The sequence below is a fragment of the Camellia sinensis genome, chromosome 9 (genome assembly GCF_055761805.1).
Source record: "Camellia sinensis isolate YWXY chromosome 9, ASM5576180v1, whole genome shotgun sequence".
NCBI classification, from domain to species: domain Eukaryota; kingdom Viridiplantae; phylum Streptophyta; class Magnoliopsida; order Ericales; family Theaceae; genus Camellia; species Camellia sinensis.
In genome coordinates, this window is record NC_138969.1 from 182,339,268 (window position 1) to 182,365,671 (window position 26,404).

The 26,404-nt window shown below is 39.9% G+C and overlaps 1 long non-coding RNA gene and 1 pseudogene across 1 annotated transcript; both read left to right on the forward strand.

The window, feature by feature from the left end:
- Positions 1–8,539: 8,539 nt before the first annotated feature.
- On the forward strand, positions 8,540–17,018 carry LOC145799964 (putative L-gulonolactone oxidase 6 pseudogene; annotated as a pseudogene).
- A 6,469-nt stretch (positions 17,019–23,487) lies between these two features.
- LOC145800062 (uncharacterized) lies at positions 23,488–24,477 on the forward strand. The gene is made up of 3 exons (XR_014341381.1): positions 23,488–23,688; positions 23,768–24,040; positions 24,136–24,477. It is a non-coding gene; the product is annotated as an uncharacterized LOC145800062 (long non-coding RNA).
- The last annotated feature ends 1,927 nt before the right edge of the window (positions 24,478–26,404 follow it).

Consider the following 26,404-nt stretch of genomic DNA (forward strand, 5'->3'; position numbering starts at 1 on the left):
AAATTTGCAAGAGAGAGAGGAAATCTAGAGAGAGAGGGAGAATTTTGCTCCAAAATGGCTAACCTCTCAAAATGGGGGAGGAACCCCCATACTTATAGAAAAACACCCTCTAAGCTTGGAAACGTCTCACCATACACGTGTAGGGAGATGCAGCTTATTGTGCTAACAGCTAGTATAGTTGTCAACAAATATCTGAAAAAAGGCATTGGTGGCCCACTGGTAGCCGACTGACCACACCTCTGGCCGACAACCATCATCCATGGCTGACAACCCATGGTGGTGGCCGACAGGTCACCAAAAGGTTCCAGACTCAAAAACAACAAGGATTGGTCCAAAACCAAGCACACTCAAAGGCAGGGCACTCCACCGAGAACTTCGAGGACTGAAAATGAACACATGCAATCATAATCATCAAATGCACAAGTGATGACGTTTGAGTCTTGAGGACAGTCAAAAATGGGTGCCTAAAGTTGCCCCTCTTTGACAGAACTTGGAAGTCATGAAATGACGGCAGTGAATGTCAAAGCTCAGAGACGACCTATTTTTGACAATGACGAAGACTTGAACAAACAAACAAGTAAGGCAAAACAAATGGTTTCGCCCGCAGGCTGCCTATGTATCCCTTTGCAAGGAATCAAACCAACGTAGTTCTAGGGCAAGATGCAAATGATATGCATGATGCAGGAAAATAACTTATGATCATGCAATGAGGCTGTAATGAAACATTTGAATGCAAATGCAATGCAGGCAAACAGAAACAAGATACAGCAATCTCAATCACAAGAAAGAGTAAACAAACATGGCACGCGTGGAAATTACAGACCAAACCACATTTCATGCAGAAATCACGTAAGAAAATTATGCAAGCTTAACTACGCGACGCGCAAAAAAACCGAAAAGCGATAGTCGGGCACACCAGAAGTCTCAAACAAGATCCTAAAGCGTTGCACGTGGAAGAAAACATAGATGGTGTGAACACCGAGACACACCCAAGTGTTTTTTCCAACCAAAAAGAGTGGTGTAAACACCGGGACACACCCGAATGCTTTTAACCAAAAGGAGTGGTGTAAACACCGGGTACACCCGAATGCTTTTAACCAAAATGAGTGGTGTAAACACGGGGGCACACCCAAATGCTTTTAACCAAAATGAGTGGTGTACATATCGCTGCACACCTGAATGCTTTTGACCAAAAGGAGTGGTGTAAACACCGGGACACACCCGAATGCTTTTAACCAAAAGGAGTGGTGTAAACACCGCGACACACCCGAATGATTTTAACTAAAAGGAGTGGTGACCGAAAGAGGTGATAAACATCAGGATGCACACAAATATTTTTAACCAAAGGGCGGTGACCGAAAGAGGTGATAAATATCAGGACGCACACAAATGTTTTTAACCAAAGAGCGGTGACCGAAAGAGTACAAGTGATTCTACCTGGAACTCTTTTGAATGAACCGTACATACAATATCATGCCTGCATAAGAAAGAAACTTAACAGGTACAATGCAAGTTCTATGTAAGACAAATAACCAAGACACAATGTCATGGCATGTTTTATGAAAAATATGCGAGAAACAAAATAGAAGCATATTCTATGCGATGAGGGCCAGAGCATGTTCTATGCCACATTGGAATGCATGTTCAATGCAACAGTATAAAATGCATGTTCTATGCACGATCAATAGCATAAAATGCATGTTCTATGCAAGATTAACAGCATGTTCTATGCATGATAAGTTGAAAACAGTTCTACGTAATAGAACACACCTTCTATGTAACAGTATATACGACAAAGAGATGCACGTCCGATGCAATGACAAAAAGATATTGGATGAAACCAATTCAGTGCATATTCCGATTTACCTCTCTGAAGAGTTGCAATATGTTTTAAAAGGATACACCTCATTCGTGTCGACTAGCAATGAACATCATGTACTGAAGACACAGTTTGGAGCTTCCGCAGAGGCAATTCGCACTTAAAAGTGAGCTTTTCTTGCACTTCTTGAGAAATGAAGACACAAAACAGCATCAAAACTCAAAGGAGGAGCACTAGGCACTTGTCAGCCACTAGGGGAGGGCGTCGGCCACTGATGGCAGTCGAGCCCATTTTGGTCATTTCACCGCGGGTCTTTAAATAAACACACCCAAACTTCATTTCCACACTTCTCCATAGCCGAAAATCCTTCATCCTTCTCTCTAGACACTTTCCCTCTCTAGATCTGAGCTTTATACGCGTTTTCCAATGCCCCACGCATGTTTGATTCGCCAAATCCTCTTTGTATACACCGTTTTGAACCAATTGAAATTCGATTTCAGTGCTTTTTCTTGGAGTTTCACCTCTTGAGGCTTGTTTCCCTCGAGTTCATCTTGGGCTCTGTGCCTTTTCCCAGACTTTGACTTTTTTTCCTTTTTCTCTCTCTTAGGGTTGACTTTTGGCATTTTACACCCATTTTTCCCATTTTCGGCCACTTTTCTCATCTTCTTTCCAGATGGCAGACGACATTCCTCACGACAAAGCTTCCCCAGAGGTTCCACCTCAGTTGTCCCTAGGGATGGAGGCAGAGCCTGAGCCTGTGCTACTACCACCCAGGGTTCGACCCTTTGACCCAACGACATATGATCCTCCGACGTGTGTGCTACCACCTGAGAGTGTCCGGAATTTCAAGAGGTTTAAGCGAGGCACACCAGAGGACCTTTTGCTACGTGAGTCGGCCTTCCATTTATCCTATGGCGCCACTGAGGTATACACTGTATTCTCATGTTTTCTTCATTTCACCTTACATTTCTTGCTTAACTCACACTCTTACACTGTATTTCTTACACTGCCTTTTCATTTTCTCATTCTGATCACAGAAGGATTCCCACTCTATCAGACGCTATAGAGCCACATTCATGAAGGAGTGGTATATAGAGCTCCCCAATGGTGTCCGCTATATTGATGATGAGGCCAGCTTCGGCTTGTTCAGCATGGGACTACCACGTCTCATAGCGAGTCGACCTATGCTCGGAGCATTGGTAGAGAGGTGGTAGGATACCACAAACTCTTTCCACTTCTCTACCGCAGAAGAGATGACGATGACTTCATATGATTTTTCTATGCTCACTGGCATAGAGGTAGGGGGTTGTCCGATCCCTTATGATACAGACATGGGTGAGTGGGAGGCTGCATGGATCTACCTGCTAGGAGCACACCCACCTATCTTCCGATCGGGGACAGTTCGGTATAGCTGGTTTGCAGAGCAGTTTCGAAGGAGAGAGCCAGTGACCCTAGGATGACCGGGGCACGTGGTAGAGGGGCTACACAGACGAAGTAGAGGACCGGTTGGCCAGAGCTGCCTAATGCACTCACATGTTGGCGGTATACTAGGGAGGCATATCAAATCCCAATTGAGCCTCCCGCAGCAGCTGGGCATAGATACACCAGAGCCCAGGATGCACCTCCGGTATGTACCACATTTTTAATTTTCCCATCTCTTTCTGATATTTGTTTGTTCTGGACATTAACCATTCCCAATGCATTTGTAGGTACCCCAGGATACACCGAGGATCTGCTGGAACTATTAGCCTCATTCGAGGGCATGATATTGAGGAGGGAGGCACTACTCGGCTTCCACGGGATTCAGCTAATTTCTTTAATTTTCTTGAATCTCAGTCATCAAATTTCCACTGACACACTGAAACTGACATTTTAACTGAACATTTCCCCATGCTGCACTGAAACACTGTATCTGAATTCATACATTGTACCTGACTTCTACATATACTCATTCTGAATACCATACTTGCATCCGATACACATACTGTGGCTAACATATGACAACTGTCTTTTCAGGTCCCACCTATACCGACAACACCAGCGACAACAACACCAGGACCATCAGTACCCCCTTCCGGTAATAGGGAGAGAGAGACAGGCTCCGGCACGCAACCAAGGCTGAGCTAGGAGTGTCCAAGCTAAGAGTGGCCCTTTCGAGCCTGTTATGAGCGAGGATGATACTGAGACCAGCAAGGCCGAGGAGGCAGCAAGTCAGCATGCCAAGTCATCTAAGAGTGGAGAAGATGACGCCGGCTCGAGTTCTGCTAGTGACGATGCTACTAAGCCAAGTTCTGAGGTAGAGAGTAGCGATGACTCCGGTTCCGGTTCGGCATCCGGTTCAAACAGTGGCGCAGATAGAGAGAGTGTTGTAGAGTCCACTCCACCGAGGAAGAGGACCGAGAGTTTACATCTACTGTAAGGTATTATTATCCAACATTCTCTTTTTCTGTAACTGAAACTGACTTATAATCTCTGCTGTAGAACCTAAATGGCAGGTCAATCCGAGTAAGCATGGCTGAAGCTAGGCCAATGTGTCAATTTTGATCATTGAACCTTTTGAGCTTTCTTCAACTAAGAACACACTCGGGGCACATATTTAATGAATTTGCATTTAAATTGTTTGCTATCCTTCTACATGTTGAAAATCGTACTTTAGGCAATTGTCTTGGTGTTTTTTGGCTTTAAAGAGATCCAAAACATGTAAACATGTTGCAAGAGGTTTCCCACAGAGATTATCATTTCAAATATACTGCTTTATTTTCCTTCACACTTTAAGTTCTTGTGTTTACCCTTTTCTATTGTAGTGTATGTAGCATTTATTTGGTGACTTGAAAAAACTAGTTTCATGCTCACATGATGGATCTTTACCAAAATGACGTTGGTCTAGGCAAACTAGTTCAAATTGGGCACACACGACCGCCGAAGGCACGAGAGACTTGTGGGAAAAGACGGGACTCGAATCGGGTTTCTGGTTTGGGAGTTAGAGCTGGATTTCGATCTTGGCAAACTAGTTCCTTAGGAACCTTAGAATTTGAGGGGTTCACATCCCAAAATCACTAAATGGAGTCAGATTAGCATGAAACTTGGAACACATGACCGCCTATGCATGAGAAACTTGTGGGAGAAGATGGGACTCAAATCGGGTTCCCGGTTTGGGAGTTAGAGCCGGATTTCGGTCTAATTCCTTAAGAAACTTCGAATTTGGGGTGTTGACACTCCAAAATCACCAAACAGCGTCAGATTAGCATGAAACTTTGCACACACGATCACCTAGGTACGAGAGACTTGTGGGAGAAGACGGGTCTCGAATCGAGCTCCCGATTTGGGGGTTAGAGCCGAATTTCGGTCTTGGCAAACTAGTTCCTTAGGAAACATAGAATTTGAGGGGCTAAAGCCCCAAAATCACCAAATGGCATCGGAGTAGCATGAAACATGGCACACACAACTGCCTAGGCACGAAAAACTTGTGGGAGAAGACGGGACTCGAATCGACTTCCCAGTTTTGGAGTTAGAGCCGGATTTCACGCTAGGCAAACTAGTTCCTTGAGAAACTTAGAATTTGAGGTGTTGACACCCCAAAATCACCAAACGGCGTTGGATTAGCATGAAACTTGGCACACACGACCGCCTAGGCACGACAGATTTGTGGGAGAAGGCAGAACTCGAATCGGGTTCTCGATTTGGGAGTTAGAGCCGGATTTCACTCTAGAAAAACTAGTTTATTAAGAAACTTAGAATTCGAGGTATTAACGTCCCAAAATCACCAAACGGCGTCAGAGTAGGACGAAACTTGGTACACACAACTGCCTAGGCACGAGAGTTTTATGGGAGAAGACGAGACTTGAATCGGATTCCCGGTTTGGGAGTTAGAGCTGGATTTCACTCTTGACAAATTAGTTTCTTAAGAAACTTAAAATTCGAGGTGTTAACGCCCCAAAATCACTAAACGGCGTCAGAGTTGTAGGAAACTTGGCACACATGACCGCCTAGGCATGAGAGACTTGTGGGAGAAGATGAGACTCGAATCGGGTTTCCAATTTGGGAGTTAGCGCCGGATTTCACGCTACGCACACTAGTTCCTTTAGAAACTTAGAATTCGAGGTGTTGACGCCCCAAAATCACCAAACAACGTCGGATTAGCACAAAACGTGGCACACACGACCGCCTAGGCACGAGAGACTTGTGGGAGAAGACGGGACTCAAATCGGATTCCCGATTAGGGAGTTAGAGCCGAATTTCATTCTAGACAAACTAGCTTATTAAGAAACTTAGAATTCGAGGTGTTAACACCCCCAAAATCACCAAACGGCGTCGGAGTAGCACGAAATTTGGCACACAAGATTGCCTAGGCATGAGAGACTTGTGGTAGAAGACGGGACTCGAATCGGATTCCTGGTTTGGGAGTTAGAGCCCGATTTCACTCTAGACAAATTAGTTTCTTAAGAAACTTAGAATTCGAGGTGTTAACACCCCAAAATCACCAAACGGCATCAGAGTAGCACGAAACTTGGCACACATGACCGCCTAGGCATGAGAGATTTGCAGGTGAAGACGGGACTCAAATCGGGTTCCCGGTTTGGGAGTTAGAGCCAAATTTCACGCTAGGCAAACTAGTTTCTTATGAAACTTAGAATTTGAGGTGTTAACGCCCCAAAATCACCAAACGGCGTGGGATTAGCATGAAACTTGGCACACATGACTGCCTAGGCACGAGAGACTTATGAGAGAAGACGGGACTCGAATTGGGTTTCGGGTTTGGGAGTTAGAGCCGGAATTCACTCCAGACAAACTAGTTTCTTACGAAACTTAGAATTTGAGGTGTTAACGCCCCAAAATCACCAAACGGCATCGGAGTAGCACGAAACTTGGCACACATGACCACCTAGGCACGAGAGACTTGTGGGAGAAGACGGGACTCAAATTGGGTTACCAGTTTGGGAGTTAGAGGCGGATTTCATGCTAGGCATACTAGTTCCTTATGAAACTTAGAATCTGAGGTGTTGATGCCCCAAAATCACCAAACGGCGTCGGATTAGCATGAAACTTGGCACACATGACCGCCTAAGCACGAGAGACTTGTGAGAGAAGACCAGACTCGAATTGTGTTCCCAGTTTGGAAGTTAGAGCCGGATTTCACTCTAGACAAACTAGTTTCTTAAGAAAATTAGAATTCGAGGTGTTAACGCTCCAAAATCACCAAACAGCGTCAAAGTATCACGAAACTTGGCACACACGACCGCCTAGGCACGAGAGACTTGTGGGAAGAGACGGGACTCGAATCAGATTCCCGGTTTGGGAGTTAGAGTCGGATTTCACTCTAGACAAATTAGTTTCTTAATAAACTTAAAATTCGAGGTGTTAACGTCCCAAAATCACCAAGCGGCGTCGAAGTAGCACGAAACTTGGCACACACAACCGCCTAGGCATGAGAGACTTTTGGGAGAAGACAAGACTCGAATCACATTCCCGGTTTGGGAGTTAGAGCTGAATTTCGGTCTAGGCAAAATTATTTACTTAATTATCTTTGTAATTGTATAGTAGTTAAATTTTTATATTTTTTTTTAATTAACATATCAACACATAATTATATTGTCATTAATTATTTTTATTTTTTGTTTTCAAATATTTCCCAAGTAAGAGTTTGCTTCTTGTGGAATGCATACCTGTGAAAAATGCGACTAACTTTTGTTTTTATTACCCATGGAGAATAATGAGGAAAACTTTTAATTTTGGCTTATGTTATTTTGAATTATGAACAACATTATGTATTTAAACATTATATATGTATTATGGAGCATTATGTAGTGGGGGTAATTTTGTTAATGTGTAGTTATGGATGCAATAATATTTTTATTATGGAGAAATTGTTATTTCTATACAGGAACTTTTATATTATTATGCAATTATTGGTTTCTTTTTCAATTGTTTTTCATTTAATATAGGTAATTTAAATATTTTTAATAATTATATTGTAGTTTTTTTTCTTTTTTTGCGTGACGGCACCACATCGTCACAAAAAAAAAAAAAAAAATAACTTTCATATTTTTATTAATTTATTGCATTTTTTTTTTTTGGTGCGATGGCACCACACCATCGCAAAAAACATTAGAACCATTGGCAACAGTGGTCATGCCGTTGCAAAAAAACAAAAAAACAAAAATTCGCGACAGCATTTCTTGCTATCTCAAATAAAACTTTTAGCGACGGTAAAATAGTGTCGTCGTAAAAGGTCTCAATTTTTTACATATTATAGGTGACAGTAAAATGGCGTCGCAAAAGGCAACAATTGCCATCGCAAAAAAAAAGGCAACGGCATGCTAAAACCTTTTTGCTACGCCCTCTGTTGTGACCCCCCCTTTCCCGTTGCTAAAAGTCATTTGCCGTCGCTAAAAGTTTTTTGAGACGACATTAGGAAAACGCCGTCGCAAAAACCTGAAATTTTTGTAGTGAGTGAGATAATTTATCCACAGTATAAAGTTTACTAAAAGGTATTTTTCGCTCAAAATAATTATTCCTTAAATAAGTTGTCAAAGATTCTCTTCCCACCTATATCAAACTAAACAAAGCCTATAGAGATACAGTGGATTAATTTAATTTAACTACTTCCATATATATACATAAACTCTGTACACTAATCTAAGCAATCCTAGAAGCAAGAAAAAAACCTAAAAACCTCTACCAAATCTCTCATCATTGGTCGATTTACCATCTAAGAAAACCATGTTTCGCCTATTTTTGTTGTTAATACTGATTTGTAAGGTCTATAGTAATCCTCTAGATGATCCCATCAAGTGTTCATCATCACCAACAAAGAAGTGCACCATCACAAACTCCTACAGTGCCTTCCCTGACCGAACCTTGTGTCGCGCATCTAATGTTGCCTACCCGACAACAGAACAAGACCTCATTTCACTCGTTGCATTGGCTACCAAAAACAAGAGAAATATCAAAGTATCCACTCGTTTCTCTCACAGTTTGCCAAAGTTGGTCTGTCCTGACGAGGAAGATGGGCTTGTCATCAGTACCAAATTTCTCAATAAAACTTTAGAGACTGACCATCTGAGCATGACCATGAGTTTTAAGATCCGTGTGTGACATTGAGAGACTTGATTAATGAGGCTACCAAGGCTGGTTTGGCACTGCCTTATGCCCCATATTGGCGGGGTGTAACTATGGGTGGCATGATTGAAACAGGAGCTCATGGAAGTAGCCTCTGGGGTGTTGGGAGTGTTGTTCATGACTATGTGGTTGGGCTCCGAATCGTCACTCTGGCTGGACCTGAAGATGGCTATGCCAAGGTCTGGACCCTCAGCAATGGTGGCCCTGACTTGAATTCAGCTATAGTCTCTCTAGGAGTCCTTGGAGTTATTTCATAAGTACTATTTGATCAGGGTCAAACCATTTTCTCTACTCAATATTTTTTTTTCTTCTTCTTATTATTAATATATATATTGTTAATTTGGTTTTGTAAACTTGTTTTTTGATTTGTTTGTTTCTCCAGTGTCAACTTATTATACATTGTTGTACAATTTCGGGTTTGGTGACTGTTGGATAAAGACATGTATATCCACAGCTAGAATTTTCGTGTTAGCTAATGGGTCTCCCACTTCAGAGTTCTCTTCCCATAAAGGGCTAAGGCAGGGTGATCCTCTGTCACCTCTCTTCTTGAATTTGGTGGCAGAGGGGCTAAATATTCTAATGGAAAGAGCAAAAGGTTTAGGGCTGATCAAAGGAGTTGTGGTGGGTCAGAGCGAACTCAAGTTGTCTCATCTTTAGTTTGTTGATGATACGATTATTTTTTGCGAGGCTAATTAGGAGGAAATTATTGCAATAAAGAGAATTTTGAGATGCTTTGAAATAATGTCTGGGTTAAGGATCAATTTTCATAAAAGCAAAGTTTGTGGGACTAGTGTAGAGGTTGATTTGGTTAAAGCGTTTGCTAAAAAACTGAATTGTTTGCCCCAGAATTTGCCATTGAATTATCTGGGTATGCCTTTAGGTTCAAATCCAAAGAGAAGGAGAACTTGGCAGCCAATTGTCGATACGTTCAAAAAGAAATTAGCACTTTGGAAGAGGAAATGTTTATCATTTGTAGGGCGACTAACGTTGATTAAGTCTGCTTTATCACGACTGCCATTGTTCTTTTTATCATTGTTTAAGATGCCACTGGGTGTTGCTAAGTAGCTAGATAGAATCCAATCTAATTTTTTTGGGGGGTAGTGATAAGGTTAGGAGAAAAGTACATCTAGTTAAGTGGGAGGAGGTGTGTCAAAATAAAAGCCAAGGTGGGATTGGTGTGAGGAAGCTCAATGAGGTCAATGAGTGCCTGTTAATCAAATGGTGGTGGAAGTACGAATTGGAAGATAAAGCAATATGGAAACAAGTGGTGTGCCGCAAGTATGGTCAAAGTGGTGGTAGATGGAGTCCATTGATAGTGAAGTCAAGGGTGTTCTCCATCATATGGAAGGATATTATATCCTTAGCTTTAAGTAACCCTTCCTTAAGGGAGTTCTTTGTGTGTAATTTCAAGAGTGTGATTGGGAACGGTCTTAGGACAAAATTTTTGCTGGATGTGTGGCTTAATGATCAGAGTTTAGCTCTTGTTTTCCCTAGACTTTTTGCACTATCAGTTGAGAAGGATGGTTCAGTGTTTGATTTTTTCCAAAGAAAAAATGGGGGTGATGATTGGAATTTTATTTTCCGTAGATCGCTTTTTGTGTGGGAAGAGGGGGAGCTTCAAAACTTGATTGGGTATCTTCAGGGGGCACTTAGCTTAAGAACTCAAGCAGAGGACTTTTGCACATGGTTGGCTCATCCATCCGGAACCTTTTCTGTAGCCTTAGTGTGGGGTTGGATGGAGTCAAATAAAGGGTCTAATCTCAGAATTGCTAAGACCATTTGGAAGAATATTGCCCCTCCCAGGGTTCAATTTATGACGTGGTTAGCATGGAAATGTATAATGAAATCTGTTGTCTTTATAGCAAGGATTGGAGTGTTGAAGCTTGATGCAAACATTCTACGTGTCTTTTGCAAATCTGAGGTGGAGTCACAGAATCATGTATTATTGCATTGTGGTTGTATTTGGAAAGTGTGGTCTGGGATTGTGGGTTGGTGGGGGTTGTGTTGGGTTATTCTTGGGTTTGTGCAATCTTTGCTAAGTTGGTGGGATGGTTTTAAAGTAAAAAAGAATGTGATAGAAATTTGGAAAATTGTTCCTCTGGCTGTGCTATGGTCAATTTGAAAAATACATAATGAATGTTTGTTTAGTAATGCTCATCCTAATTTTGTGGAATTAGAAGATATGTTGAAATTCAAAGTGGCTATCTAGACAAAATCTAAGCTAAAAAATTTTTCCTACCCTGTGTCTGATATTATATCTAATGTATGGCAGATTGGTTATTAAGTTCATTTCTTGGTTCTGTTTCTGGATGATTGGATGGAATTCAGGGCAGTAGGGGCTCTGATGTGAGGATTTGGAACTGGTGGTGAAGCTGCAAGTTATGTCTGTTGCTATTCAGTACAGAAGTGTAGTTGCTCAGTAGAGGCTCCTATGCTATGGTTTGTTGATCTATTGTGCTTTTGGGCTGCTGTTGGACTAATGTGGGATTGCTGTTGTGTTGTTTTGTCATAAGGAATTTGCTTTGGTCTGCTATGCTTAGCAGTGGATGCAAGTCCTGGGTGGAAAATTGGCTGCAAGTTTCTGATGGTGGCTGCAAGTTCTAGGTTTGTTGAACTGATATGCTGGTGGTGGTATTCGGTTGCTGGGCTGGTCTACTGCTGATGGTTCAGTATTGCTTTTGGAGTGGAAACTAAGGCTTGTCTCTGTGATTCTCAGTCTTTGCCTCTGTTAGTATTGTCTTGCGGCTACTGTTTTTCTTTTCTGCTGTGGTCTTGTGGTTGTTGCTGAGATTCCATTAATGTTGTGCTGCTGTGGTTGAATATGGGATGCTAAGCTGTTTTGTTTTGTCTCTTGTTTTGTGTTTTGCCTGGGTTTGGTTCCTCTCCAAACTCCTGGGTTGAGTTTGCAGATGATTGAGCTATCTTCTCGGTGCCAACCTAGTTGGGATTGGGTTGGGTTGCTATGATGCATGCTGCTCTCCCTCTCCTTTTTTTGATGTAATCTCATCTCTTGTATGGTTTTCCATCAATAAAGGTTCTTTTTGCTGATCAAAAAAACTTGTCATACATTGTTGAGTGCAATTTATTAATAATTTCAATTTTTTCAATAAAAATTGACCGAATAAAATTCTAAAATTTGAAATTGTTAATAAATAAACTCAACAATGTATAATAATTTAACATTCCCTCTCATTTGTAATCTGATCTTACATGTGAAAAGACAAACAAATCTAGAAATAAGATTACAAAACCAACTTAATAATATATAAATATATATATATATATATATATATATATCAAAATAAAACCTCCCTCCAAGTGGGATCTGTCTCAATAATATAAAATGATTTTTTTTAATATGTAAACCGTCTCACAAGATAAACAAACTGAAAAACAAGAGTACATAAAAGCAGACATGTTGCCCAATGACAAAGAGAACAGGATGACAAAGTTAGAATTTAGAATTATCCAGATATTAAATTCTATCCTATTTCAAGTCATCAATTATTAGAAACACTTAAAATTTTAATTTTTTAAATAAAAAAAAAATGAGCCTAACATATGCGTACGCAGCAACGCACCCACTTTCATTTCTGAGACACATGAGTGAGTGTCGGAACCTCACATACATCTATCTATCTATACTATTATAAAGTGAACACCTCTTATGGTGTCTTGAAACTTTACTCTCCTCAAGTCATGTGTCTTGAAGCTTTACTCTCCTCAAGTCATGTGGTAGTATTTTTTATTTTTTAAAAAAAAGTTAAACAAAGAGATAGGCAAGGCTTAAACCCATGACCATGGATTTAAGCACGAGGACTCATACCACTTAAGCTAAGTACACATTATAATATTAATTTCATTATTATTTTTTTTTATTCCTACTTATTTAAATTGCACACACATCGTGTGTGCCACCCACTAGTACTATTATAAAGTGAACACATCTTATGGTGTCCTGAAACTTTACTCTCCTCATGCCATGTGGCAGTATTTTTTATTTTTTAAAAAAAAGTTAAACAAAGAAATGGGCAAGGCTTGAACCCATGACCATTGGGTTTAAGTACGAGGACTCATACCACTTAAGCTAAGTATACATTATAATATTAATTTCATTATTATTTTTTTTATTCCTACTTATTTAAATTGCACACACATCGTGTGTGCCACCCATTAGTAAAATAAAAAATTAGGCAAGGCTTGAACCCATGACCATGGGTTTAAGTACGAGCACTCATACCACTTAAGCTAAGTACACATTATAATATTAATTTCATTATTTTTTTTTTATTCCTACTTATTTAAATTGCACACACATCGTGTGTGCCACCCACTAGTACTATTATAAAGTGAACACCTCTTATGGTGTCCTGAAGCTTTACTCTCCTCATGCCATGTGGCAGTATTTTTTATTTTTTAAAAAAAAAAGTTAAACAAAGAGATGGGCAAGGCTTGAACCCATGACCATGGGTTTAAATACGAGGACTCATACCACTTAAGCTAAGTATACATTATAATATTAATTTCATTATTATTTTTTTTTTATTCCTACTTATTTAAATTACACACACATCGTGTGTGCCACCCACTAGTAAAATAAAAAATTAGCGTCACGATGGTATCAATAATATGATAACACTCAATAATAAATTTATCCCAATTTTCAAATATAACCACCTTGCTACATGAAAAGGTAAATACTACAAAATTGTTAGATAACGAACGGTTGTGTTGATTTTTTTTGCCATGTACGTATTAGGTTAATGTATGAAAAAAAGACAGAGGCACTCATTACATCGTGGAACTGAGCGACACAACATAGAGAAAGGTTTGGAAAACAAAACAACTTTAATTTTATGTTCAATAGATTTAGTTGGCCTGGTCGGCAATCAATTTGGCCTACTGACGTTGTCGCTTGGAAGTGATCAATCATATAAGATTTGTTTACTACAACTTTTTTTTTATTTTAATAATCAGGTGTTTAGATGAACTTAAGCACGCCTCGACTAATCTCTACAGACTATTCCCATCATCTACTTGTGCGAGTTTCATTTAAAACTAAGGCAAATGCCGTATATGAAGAAAGCTCCAATGAATTTATTACTATTAATGCGTATTGAACCTGAGACCTGGAGGGAGTATGAATCCGGATCCTCCGTCGCACTCCCCTACGGCCCATTCCTGTCGCCCTCCAAAACGACGTCGTTTTGGAGGTTTTTTTTTTTTTCTTCTTCTTTCTTTCTTTCTTTCTTTCTTTCTTTCTGTTGATGGGTCCGGAAACTCTTGCTTTGCTAACACACTCTCTTTGTTTTTGTTTTCAGAGAGTATTCCAATGTAGTGAGCCCTTTTGTGACCTTCCATTGCTTGGCTTCATGGAAAAACCTTGAAGCAGATTGGGCAATCATAGCCCTTCTTCTTCAAGGTTTGGATTTGCTCAACTGAATTCTCATTGCAGCATTCAATCTTGGAATTTGCTTCGGTATTCTTTGATTCATCGCCCTTGTGAAACCCGTCAATGGAAAGTCCCAATTCAAACTTGTTTTCATTTTTGCTCATAAACCCAGAATCCAAATCACCAAATTCATATTCATTCTTTTCAAACAAAGAATTCCCAGAACATGATAAACAAGAATCCAATTTCTTTCTTGGTTTCTTGATCTTCCAAGTATCATCATCATCCTCACTTTGATGCAATGCTTTAGCTTCAAACAGTACAGCAAAATTCTCGGAGGCCTCCATGACCGAATCAAACTCAACACGGTTTCTCACATCCCGAGACAACATCGTCAAACACATAGCAGCCTCTTCTACTTCATCAATCTCAGAAACATATGAGGGGATTCGGTGGAGGCGATTTGGGGGATAGTGAGGTGAGGGGATTCGGAGGCCGGTGGAGATGTTGAGGTGAGCGGATTCGGAGATGGCGACGGCGGCGATGGATTTCACGGTTTGGATGGGCATGGGGGTGCCGAAGAGGAGGCCGGTGGAGATGTTGTAGAGGGAGGTGAAGATGAGAGTTGTGAGGTCGCCGACGGAGCCCCCGAGTTCGGACCAGATCGTGGTTTTGAGGCGGAGGTTGGTGGCGCATGGGAGAGTGGTTTGGGTCGAGGCGGTGGCGCCACCGTGGAAGAGTGCGACGGAGAGAGATATCAGTAAGAAAGAACAAAGAGGAAGAAGAAAAGAAAAAAAAAAAAAAACCTCCAAAACGACGTCGTTTTGGAAGGCGACAGGAGTGCCTTACAAGGGAGTGCGACGGAGGATCCGGATTCGAGGGAGTATATTATCAAGTCTCAATTTTTGTTTACTACAATTTTTTGCAAGTTAAAAATTAAAAATATTTTATTATTTATTTTTTAATAATTATTTATTTTTAATTTGTTTAAATTATTTTTTTCTTCTTAAATGTACCAAACACTCTTGATACTCTAGACATTTGAGACAAAAATAAATAATAATAATAATTGAAAAGATGCTCAATACATAAGAAAAGCAAGAACATGCTTACAAAAGGGATGACAACAATGAAAAGTACAAACATTGATACTCCCTCCGTCCCAAAATAATGGTCCCTTTTGGGGAATCCAACTTTTTTTGGTAGTACAATTATTGTACTTTTAAAAATTTGATTTTCCAAAATTACCCTTTGATAGTACACTTTTTTGGGAATATCAATGTCATAATTGTACTTTTTATATTATTTATGAATTTAAAAGAAGGGCAAAATGAGAAATTTATATTATTTTTATACTTGATTTTTAAAGAGGGACTAATATTTTGGGACAATGAAAAATGGAATAAGGGACTAATATTATGGGACGGAGGGAGTATAACATATAAATATATACATATATCAAAGGCAATCATCATTAGTATAAGCATGAAACAAACAAAATAAAAGGAAAAATAATGATTATGTTTGTGAACACATAATTACAAGAAGTGACGCGCAATAGGTTTTAAAAAAAATGTAAATTTGCTATTCGTATGTATAAATTTTTTGCTAAATAACCAAGTAATTAAAATTCAAAATCTACTCTCTTTTTTTTTTTTAAGCCTGACCCTTATGTTTAGCCAATCAACTTAAATAAATAATAGATTAACTCAAACTTTGCCAAGCCTAATAATAAATTTGCCAACAAAGAAAACAGTAATACTAAGACTCAAACTTGGCCAAGCCTACCACCAGGGTTGGTGGCCTGGTGGAGAATGCAGTGCATTCTCCAACAATGAGCTAGGGTCGATTCTTGGGAGGAGGTGTTTGAAATCTCTTCAGAGAACACGTCCTGTATTTCCCTTGACAACCTGTCCTCTGCTGGGGCGTGTGGTTGCGCTCCATTGGTGCCTTAGTGATGGGTCCCTCACTTGATGGGGGTTAATTCCTGACTGGTAACCGATTATCCCGGAGTCCGGGCCCACGAGACCATGATGACATCACAGAGCCCTTTTTTAGATGTCAAAACAAAAAACTTGGCCAAGCCTAATAATAAATTTGCTAACAAAGAAAACAGTAATACTAAGCCTTCGTTTGGGATTAAGGTTGGCTTTTTAGCATTTTGACTTTGGCTAAAAAGTCTCGTTTGAAATAAGTTTTTTGACTTTTGTTAAAGAAAAAAATAAAATAATTATGGTTTATATGTAAAATTTTGTCAAAAGCCTATTTTATCTTTTTGTGATTATTTTAACCAAAACCCTATATGCCAAACAAAGCCTAAGGGCATTGAATTAAAACACAGAAAGAGTAATGTATGGAAAATGTTGTACAGCTAACATGATCATTGAACGATGGAACTAAAAAAAAAAACACCCAACTTGTTTGTAGGTGACACTCAGACAGCAACCCATCTTCAAGCGATCTATCACCTTCTTAGAGAAGGATGATTCATACTTGGGAGATCAAGTGGGCAGCTTCGGCAATCAACTTGAGTTTGCAGACATTACATGGTATCCAAGCCAGAGAAAGGTGATCTACCGAATTGATGACCGAGTCTCCTCGAATGTCTCCAGCAATGGCCTCAATAATTTCACCCCATCCCACTCCACTCTTTCAGCTGTAGTGGCAGCAGTAAGAACTGCAAGCTAGATTAGCTTACATACACTACAGGAAAACATAGCAAAAAACACGGGGTTTTTAGCGACGCCGCGCCCCCCGTCGAAAAAAATGGTTTTTTGCGACGGTAACTTCACCTGTCGCAAATAATAGCCTTTAGCGACGACACTTACCCGTCGGTAATGAAACTAAGCGGAGGGGTCGGAAATGCGGAAGTATTAGCGACGGTAAATAAAACCGTCGCAAAACACCTTTTTTTTGAGACGGCATATATCATTTGCGACGGATATTTGCCGTCACAAAAAAAGATTAATTCAAACGGCGCCGTTTTTCCTTATATTTGCGACGGTCTACATCATACCGTCGCAAAAAGTCAAAAAAAAAAAAAAACCCTCTTTTTTTCCTGTTGCCGCTCGATCATCATCCCCAAATCCCTAACTTCACCCCCAAATTTCCCAAACGGGCTACGAGGAAGACAGCGGTGGTGCGGCGGCGACGGCTCCGGCGACAAGCAGTGGTGCTCCGGCGACGACTCTCTCTCCCTCTGCGTATGCTCTCTCTCTCTCTCTCTCTCTCTCTCGGTCTCTGTATATATATATATATATATATAGATGAATGTCTGAAATCTGTCTATATATATATATGCAATGTATATAAATCTATATATATATAAATCTGTTTATATAAATCTGTCTATATATATATATAAATCTGTCTATATATATGTATATAAATCTGTTTATTAATAACATACTTTAATTAAAAATTTCCAATTGGCTCCGTGTATATGTATAACCCAACACCGAAAAAGATAGCACTCTGAGGATGTGTAATTTATTTTCTCCCCCTCAGCCTCTACCGACAAACAATAGATTGGTGGTAGGTCAAGATTTGTTTTGTGTTAACTCATACAGCATCTACTATTTTAATGTCTACATTCACTATTTATCTTGTTAACAAGATCTTTAAAGATATTGATTAACAAATCTTAATATAATTTTACATTTTTATATATTGCATATTTTTTGTTAAGATTATATACTCTCTCTCTTTTTTTATATAAATGTATGATTATTTCAAACTTTAAATTCTTTATTTGGGATTTAATTAAGTGCAACACTTTTCAAAATAAATAAATAACAAGGTGAACTATGGTTTCAGTTCTAATTTTTTTTTAGTTTTTTGAAGTGGTTTTCAGTCCTTACAGCTTTTAAACACCAAAAAATTATAAATAAATAACATGAATGTTAAATCTACACTTGGCCCTTCCTTGATATTCATAGGTTAGCAGTTTAAATTCATAACGGCTGAGAATTCAAAATTTGGTTGACAAGATGGTTGTATGTTCTGTTAATTTGTATAGAATTTTGTAGTTGGAAAATATACATGGTTTCAGAAAATTGAGCTTACATTTCAAAAAATTAAATTTTTTGTTTTTCATGTTTTTTTTGTAATAAAAAAATTTAATATTTTAAGAATTTTATTTTTTATATCTTAGATGCATCTAATCTAGATACAATTAAAAAGTATAATATTTATAGATTTTTTTTTTAAAAAAAAAATCATCAAATACAAAAAATACAAAAAAATATATAAAAATTCAATACATTTTCCTATTCTTGTATATTTATTGAATTTTTAAATATTTTTTCACAAATATTTTACTTATTAAATATATCTAAGTAATGTGCATCTAATGGTAATCATAATCATGTTGCCTTCTGTGATCATTTTATTTCAAACTAAAACATTCGCTGTTGTGATTTGTAATTGATAAAATGACACTGCCACAGCATTTTTTTTATGACTTTTCTGTATAACAAATTCATCTGTAGATTCGTTTCCTTATAATAAAATAAATCTTAAATTTTTAATTTAATTAATTTAAACCTTAAATAGGAATTTTAGACATTTCGTTAATTTGCCAAATAGGATGTCGAGTGAATATTTATGTGTAGGTATTATATTTAGAGTTACTTTGGTGAGATATTCTTGTGGATGTGTACAGATGATGGATAAGAGTTGGATTGATTTGGCAAATAGGATGTCGAGTGAATACATTAATGGGATTGATGAATTCCTTGTGTTTGCCTACACCAGTAGGGTTGAAGGTTCGATGATCAGTTGTCCGTGTAGGAAGTGTGAGAATCGATACTATTTTGTACGAGATGGTGTACGGGAGCATCTGATTTTGAATGGTTTTTTTAAAAAATACAAACATTGGATTAATCATGGGGAATCTTACATATCTCTGCATAGTAATCGAGAGAATGAAACATTAGCTAATTTAGACATTGGAGATGATATGATTGGAATGATACAAGGGGCTATGGAAAATCCACATGCTGGTACAAGTGTTGAGGGTGATGAACCACAGGGGCCTGATCCCCGTGCATCTGAACCCCAGCTCGGTCCAAATGCAGAGACTGCAAAGTATTTCAAACTTCTTCAAGATGCACAAAGTGAATTGTATCCGGGTTGTCAGAAGTTCACATCTTTGTCATTCATTGTTCGACTTCTACATTTGAAGGTGCTTAATCAGTGGACGGACAAGTCTGTTGACATATTGCTTGAGTTATTGAATGAGGCGTTTCCGTTGGGTGTGAAACTCCCGGACTCATATTATAAAGCTCAAAAGGTCACAACAGATTTGGGCTTCACGTATGAGACGTGGGATGCATGTCCCAACAGTTGCATGTTGTTTCGAAACGAGGACGCCAATCTTGATAAGTGTGTCATATGCAACAGTTCTAGATGGAAATCAAATGGTGATGGTGGTTCAAATGGTCCTAACACAGGTGGCAAACAAGTAGCTGCAAAACAGATGAGGTATTTTCCTTTAAAGTCAAGGTTGCAGAGGTTGTTTATGTCATCCAAGACGGCCAAGTTAATGAGATGGCATCCAGAGGAACGAACTGATGATGGTGTCTTCAGGCATCCTGCTGACTCCCTTGCATGGAAAGATTTTGACCGTCGGAATATTGACTTTAGTAATGATTGCCGAAGTGTAAGGCTTGGCTTAGCATCTGATGGTTTTAACCCATTCAGGACGATGAACATAGTTCATAGCACTTGGCCTGTTGTGCTCATTCCATACAACTTGCCGCCATGGATGTGCATGAAGCAACCATTTCTAATTTTATCCGTGCTTATTGACGGCCCGAAAGGACCTGGTGACAAGATTGATGTTTATATACAACCGTTGATTGAGGAGTTGAAAGAACTATGAAATGAGGGTGTGTCAACATTTGATGCATCAACAAATCAAATGTTTCAAATGCATGCAGCTTTACTGTGGACAATTAGTGATTTTCCTGCATACGCAAACTTGTCAGGATAGAGCACTAAAGGAGAATATGCATGTCCTTGTTGCAATAAGGAAACTACATCGTGTTGGTTGAAGAATAGTAGGAAACAATCATACTTGGGTCATCGCAGATTTTTACCTACTGGCCATAAATTCCGGAAGGATAAAGTATCATTTGATGGTAGTCGGGAAGTCAGACTCAAACCAAAATTGTTGTCTGGAACTGAGATGTTGCTACAATTAGAATCTGAGGGTATTTTAACCCAATACAATAGGGATGACCTTAAGGAGAGGCATAGGAGACAGGTAGAGAAGGAGAAAGCTGGACATCGCACCCATAGTTGGAAGAAAAAGAGTATCTTTTATGAATTGCCATATTGGGAGCACAATCTAATAAGACACAACCTCGATGTGATGCATATAGAGAAGAATGTTTGTGACAATGTGTTGTGGACAATATTAGGGGTTGCAGGAAAATCGAAGGATGGTGTTAATGCTCGGCGTGATTTACAAGATATGAATATTAGAAAACCCCTACATTTGCAGTTAAGAGGGTCGAATAAAGCCTATTTACCACCAGCACAATTCACGATGACCAAGGATGAGAAAGATTTGTTCTTGAAAGTGTTGAAGGAAGTAAGAGTTCCCGACGGGTATTCATCCAATATATCACGTCGTGTGCGCTTACATGATAGAAGCATTGGGGGTCTTAAGAGCCACGATAGTCATATTCTGATGCAACAACTTATTCCATTGGCTATTCGCAGATCGTTACCGAAGAATGTAATTGAACCCTTGATTGAATTGAGCAATTTCTTTAGACAATTGTGTTCGAAAGTGAATCGTGCGACGGATTTGCAATATATTAAAGATCGTATCGCTGTAACACTTTGTCATCTAGAGAAAATATTTCCTCCGAGTTTTTTTGATATAATGGAGCACTTGCCTATACATCTAGCTGATGAAGCGTTATTGGGTGGAGCGATTCAGTTTCGATGGATGTATCCAATTGAGAGGTATCTTCTTACTTTGAAGCAATACGTGCGTAATAGAGCTCGTCCTGAAGGATCAATTGCTAAAGGATATCTTATGGAAGAATGCATGAATTTTTGTGCACAATATCTCAGTGATGTGGAAACCAAATCTAGTCGACCCGTGAGGAACTATAGTGGTGCTGATAATTTGGGTCATGCTACTGGTGAAAACACAAGCTTTTATCTTGATAATACTTCTTGGGTACAAGCTCATCGGTACATCTTATGCAATACAAGCGCGGTTCAACCATTCATAAAGTAGGTTAAGTCACTCACTCAATATTTTATTATGTTTTATTGAATTTTCAACTAAAATTTTTGTATGGCTAAAATTTCAATCTACACAGCAAACACCTTGAAGTACTTAAGCTCAAAATGCCTCATGTCGACGATCATCAACTTCGGCGTGAACATTTTGAAACTTTTCACATTTGGTTCAAGGAACATGTATGTATTTAACTCTATAGATTCTAGTTACTTAAGTCGATCTACATTTTAAATTTTACATTTCGTGTTAAATAGGTCCAAACTTTGCGAAGGACTACTGATGTCATACTTTCTGAAGAGATTATTGTATTGGCAAATGGTCCTCATAACCTGGCAAGGAGGTTCAACGGGTATATACTGAATGGGTTTCGGTATCGAGTAAAGGCCATGGATGATCGTTGAGCCACACAAAATTGTGGTGTAGCTTTGAAGGCAGATACCATAAGTTATGCTAGTCGAAAAGACAAGAATCCTCGTCTGGGGTCTGTGTACTATTATGGACAATTGACAGATATTGTTGAGATTCGATATTCCAATGAGAAGAAACACGTGTTGTTTAAGTGTGATTGGATTGACAACATTCACGGAAAGAAAGAAGATGTCTTCAATTTCACGTTGGTGAACTTCAAGCATTTGTTGTACCGAGATGATCGAATTACCAATGAACCTTTCATCTTGGCGTCCCAAGCAGAGCAAGTTTGGTATGTTGCAGACCCGTTACAACCAAACTGGCAAGTCGTGGTGAAGATGTCTCAAAGAGGTTTATTTGATATGAGTTCAACTGATCCACAAATCGAGCCATACATGAGCCAACAATTGGAAGAAAATATAATGCTTCGTGATGAAGAAATTGGTTGGGTGAGGGAAGCCGCAGAAGGGGAAACAATTGATGTTCAAATAGGCTGATATGTAATCAACATTAGTAATTCAATTAAGGCAAAGGTTGTAGTTAATCATCAATTTTTTCATTTACTTTGTCTTTGTAATTGTATTAGTTCAATTCATGTCATATTATAGTTGATGACAAACCATTGTCTATGTTTCTAATGTCAATTAATGTTATATTGCTTGCAGATTATTATGGGAAGGAAGAGGAAGCCTGATCATCCCCGGCGCATGATGTCTGATGTGCTACATAACAGGACATCAATAGCACCACCATTAGAGGAGGCATCACATCGGCCAGCATCGGAGGGGCCATTAGTGCCACCACCATCTGAGGGGCCATTACCACCGTATCGACCACCATCAGTGGCACCACAGCAGGTACCATGTACTCAGCCTCCACGTCTACCATCGGTGCGTCCACAGCAGCTATCATCATCAGCTTATGAGCCATCCGCAGGTATTTAAATTTGCTTTGATTTGCATGAAAATTATTTACACATACATTTATTTATGCTCATTATATATAATTTGTTTATTCTCATTGTATTTTGCAGACCCTTCGACTTCTTCACAGCCCACATCAGGTTTATTTGATATGATTTGTATTCACATTATTTAAATTTGCATTTGGTTGTTACCATTGCATATTGTTTATTATTATTGTATATCGCAGGTCATGTTAGTTCTTCATCAACCTCGACTAGGCGTGGTAGAGGATGTGCCAAGGCCATTAAAGAGTGGGGTACTGGTAAAAAGCTACACATACAATTTGATGGAAATTACTGCCCCATAGGGGATAACGTGGCCAAGTTAACTACTCAACTTGGCATTATTGTCCGGAATGGTAACATTGTTCCTCTTACTTTTGTTGACTGGAACAGTGTGCCTGATGATATTGTTGATGCTATCTGGAAGGATGTCAAGGTAAAAGTATATTTTTGTCCACAAATTCGAATTCCAAATTTGTGTTATACTTAGCCTTAAACTTTGTGTTTTATAGGACAATTTGAATATATGTCCAGAGGAGTACAAGCCAATCTGCATGAAAAACTGCAACAGCATATGGAAGGATCACAAGAACAAGCTGAAGGCTAAGTATTTCAAGCCTAGAAGCTCTGATCCTAATCTGAAGGATGATGTTCCTATGAACGTTGTGCCAAGCCAGTGGGAACAACTTGTGGAGTATTGGCGTACTTCCGATGCTGAGGTACACAATTACATTATATTTATGATATGTAAACATACAAATCATATTTACATACTTACATTTGTTGAACTTGTTATAGAAAATTGCAAGTAGGAACGCTAAAAATCGGCGAGCTCACGGCATAGCTCATACCACAGGGCGTACTACTTTCTCTCAGATACGGCATGAGGTTTACATTTTATTGTTTTATTTTTGTATATAAATAAACATTGTATATTTGCAAATTATTTGGATTCTAATTTTCATATTTCTAAAAAAAATGTAGATGACCAGTAAGGGGGAGTCTACTGATAAGATGAATGTTTGGCTTATGACACGTAGAGTAGATGACCCAGAGGTTATCCAGACCTTGGTAGTTTCCAAACACCTTTGATTGTATTTAAAGTTTATTTTTTGTGTGTCAACCATCTTAATTTGGCGTATACTTGTGTGTTTTATTGAATACAGGATGAGTTTAATCGTCAACTCTCTATGCTACCTGAGGATGGTCGGACTTTGGAGGCTAGGAATGCCATTTTCCATGAGTTGATAGGTCATGACAGACATGGATATTGTCGCACATACGGGAGAATCGTGCCTCGGAGAGTGGTGTATAAGGATGGTGCTGGGCCATCACAGTCAACACCCCAGCCATCGACTATTGATCAGATCACGCAGCAGGTTCGTGCTGAGCTAAGGGATGAGTTGAGAGAGGAGCTGCGAGCAGAGTTCTCTACACATTTGCAGCAGATGAGAGATGAGATGATGGCCCTTGTGTCACAGGGGGCGAGTGTGGATCCCAACAGACAGGTTCCATATAAACATCACAATTGTTTGATAGTTCAATTTTCACTCAAGATTATGTATGAAATTCGAATATGATTAACACATTATGCACTGACTAACATAGGTTCCTGATGCATCGAGTGGCCACCGGGCATTTAGGGAATCTGCAGAAGACGAGAATCCACATATACCACCACCAGAAGATCAGGTATAAAATGTATCTTTTCATTCTAAGCTAAAATGCATCTTTGCGTTCTTTACTTGAATTCGAGGCGTTAACGCCCCAAAATCACCAAACGGCGTCGGTTTAGCACGAAACTTGGCACACACGACCGCCTAGGCACGAGAGACTTGTGGAAGAAGACGGGGCTCGAATCGGGTTCCCGGTTTGGGAGTTAGAGCCAGATTTCACTTTAGGCAAACTACTTCCTTAAGAAACTTGAATTCGAGGAGTTAACGCCCCAAAATCACCAAACGGCGTCGGTTTAGCACGAAACTTGGCACACACGACCGCCTAAGCACGAGAGACTTGTGCGAGAAGGCGGGGCTCGAATCGGGTTCCCGGTTTGGGAGTTAGAGCCGGATTTCACTTTAGGCAAACTACTTCCTTAAGAAACTTGAATTCGAGGAGTTAACGCCCCAAAATCACCAAACGGCGTCGGTTTAGCACGAAACTTGGCACACACGACCGCCTAGGCACGAGAGACTTGTGGAAGAAGACGGGGCTCGAATCGGGTTCCCGGTTTGGGAGTTAGAGCCGGATTTCACTTTAGGCAAACTACTTCCTTAAGAAACTTGAATTCGAGGAGTTAACGCCCCAAAATTACCAAACGGCGTCGGTTTAGCACGAAACTTGGCACACACGACCGCCTAGGCACGAGAGACTTGTGGGAGAAGACGGGGCTCGAATCGGGTTCCCGGTTTGGGAGTTAGAGCCGGATTTCACTTTAGGCAAACTACTTCCTTAAGAAACTTGAATTCGAGGAGTTAACGCCCCAAAATCACCAAATGGCATCGGTTTAGCACGAAACTTGGCACACACGACTGCCTAGGCACGAGAGACTTGTGGGAGAAGACGGGGCTCGAATCGGGTTCCCGGTTTGGGAGTTAGAGCCGGATTTCACTTTAGGCAAACTACTTCCTTAAGAAACTTGAATTCGAGGAGTTAACGCCCCAAAATCACCAAACGGCATCGGTTTAGCACGAAACTTGGCACACACGACCGCCTAGGCACGAGAGACTTGTGGGAGAAGACGGGGCTCGAATCGGGTTCCCGATTTGGGAGTTAGAGCCGGATTTCACTTTAGGCAAACTACTTCCTTAAGAAACTTGAATTCGAGGAGTTAACGCCCCAAAATCACCAAACGGTGTCGGTTTAGCACGAAACTTGGCACACACGACCGCCTAGGCACGAGAGACTTGTGGGAGAAGACGGGGCTCGAATCGGGTTCCCGGTTTGGGAGTTAGAGCCGGATTTCACTTTAGGCAAACTACTTCCTTAAGAAACTTGAATTCGAGGAGTTAACGCTCCAAAATCACTAAACGGTGTCGGTTTAGCACGAAACTTGGCACACACGACCGCCTAGGCACGAGAGACTTGTGGGAGAAGACGGGGCTCGAATCGGGTTCCCGGTTTGAGAGTTAGAGCCGGATTTCACTTTAGGCAAACTACTTCCTTAAGAAACTTGAATTCGAGGAGTTAACGCCCCAAAATCACCAAACGGCGTCGGTTTAGCACGAAACTTGGCACACACGACCGCCTAGGCACGAGAGACTTGTGGGAGAAGACGGGGCTCGAATCGGGTTCCCGGTTTGGGAGTTAGAGCCGGATTTCACTTTAGGCAAACTACTTCCTTAAGAAACTTGAATTCGAGGAGTTAACGCCCCAAAATCACCAAACGGCGTCGGTTTAGCACGAAACTTGGCACACACGACCGCCTAGGCACGAGAG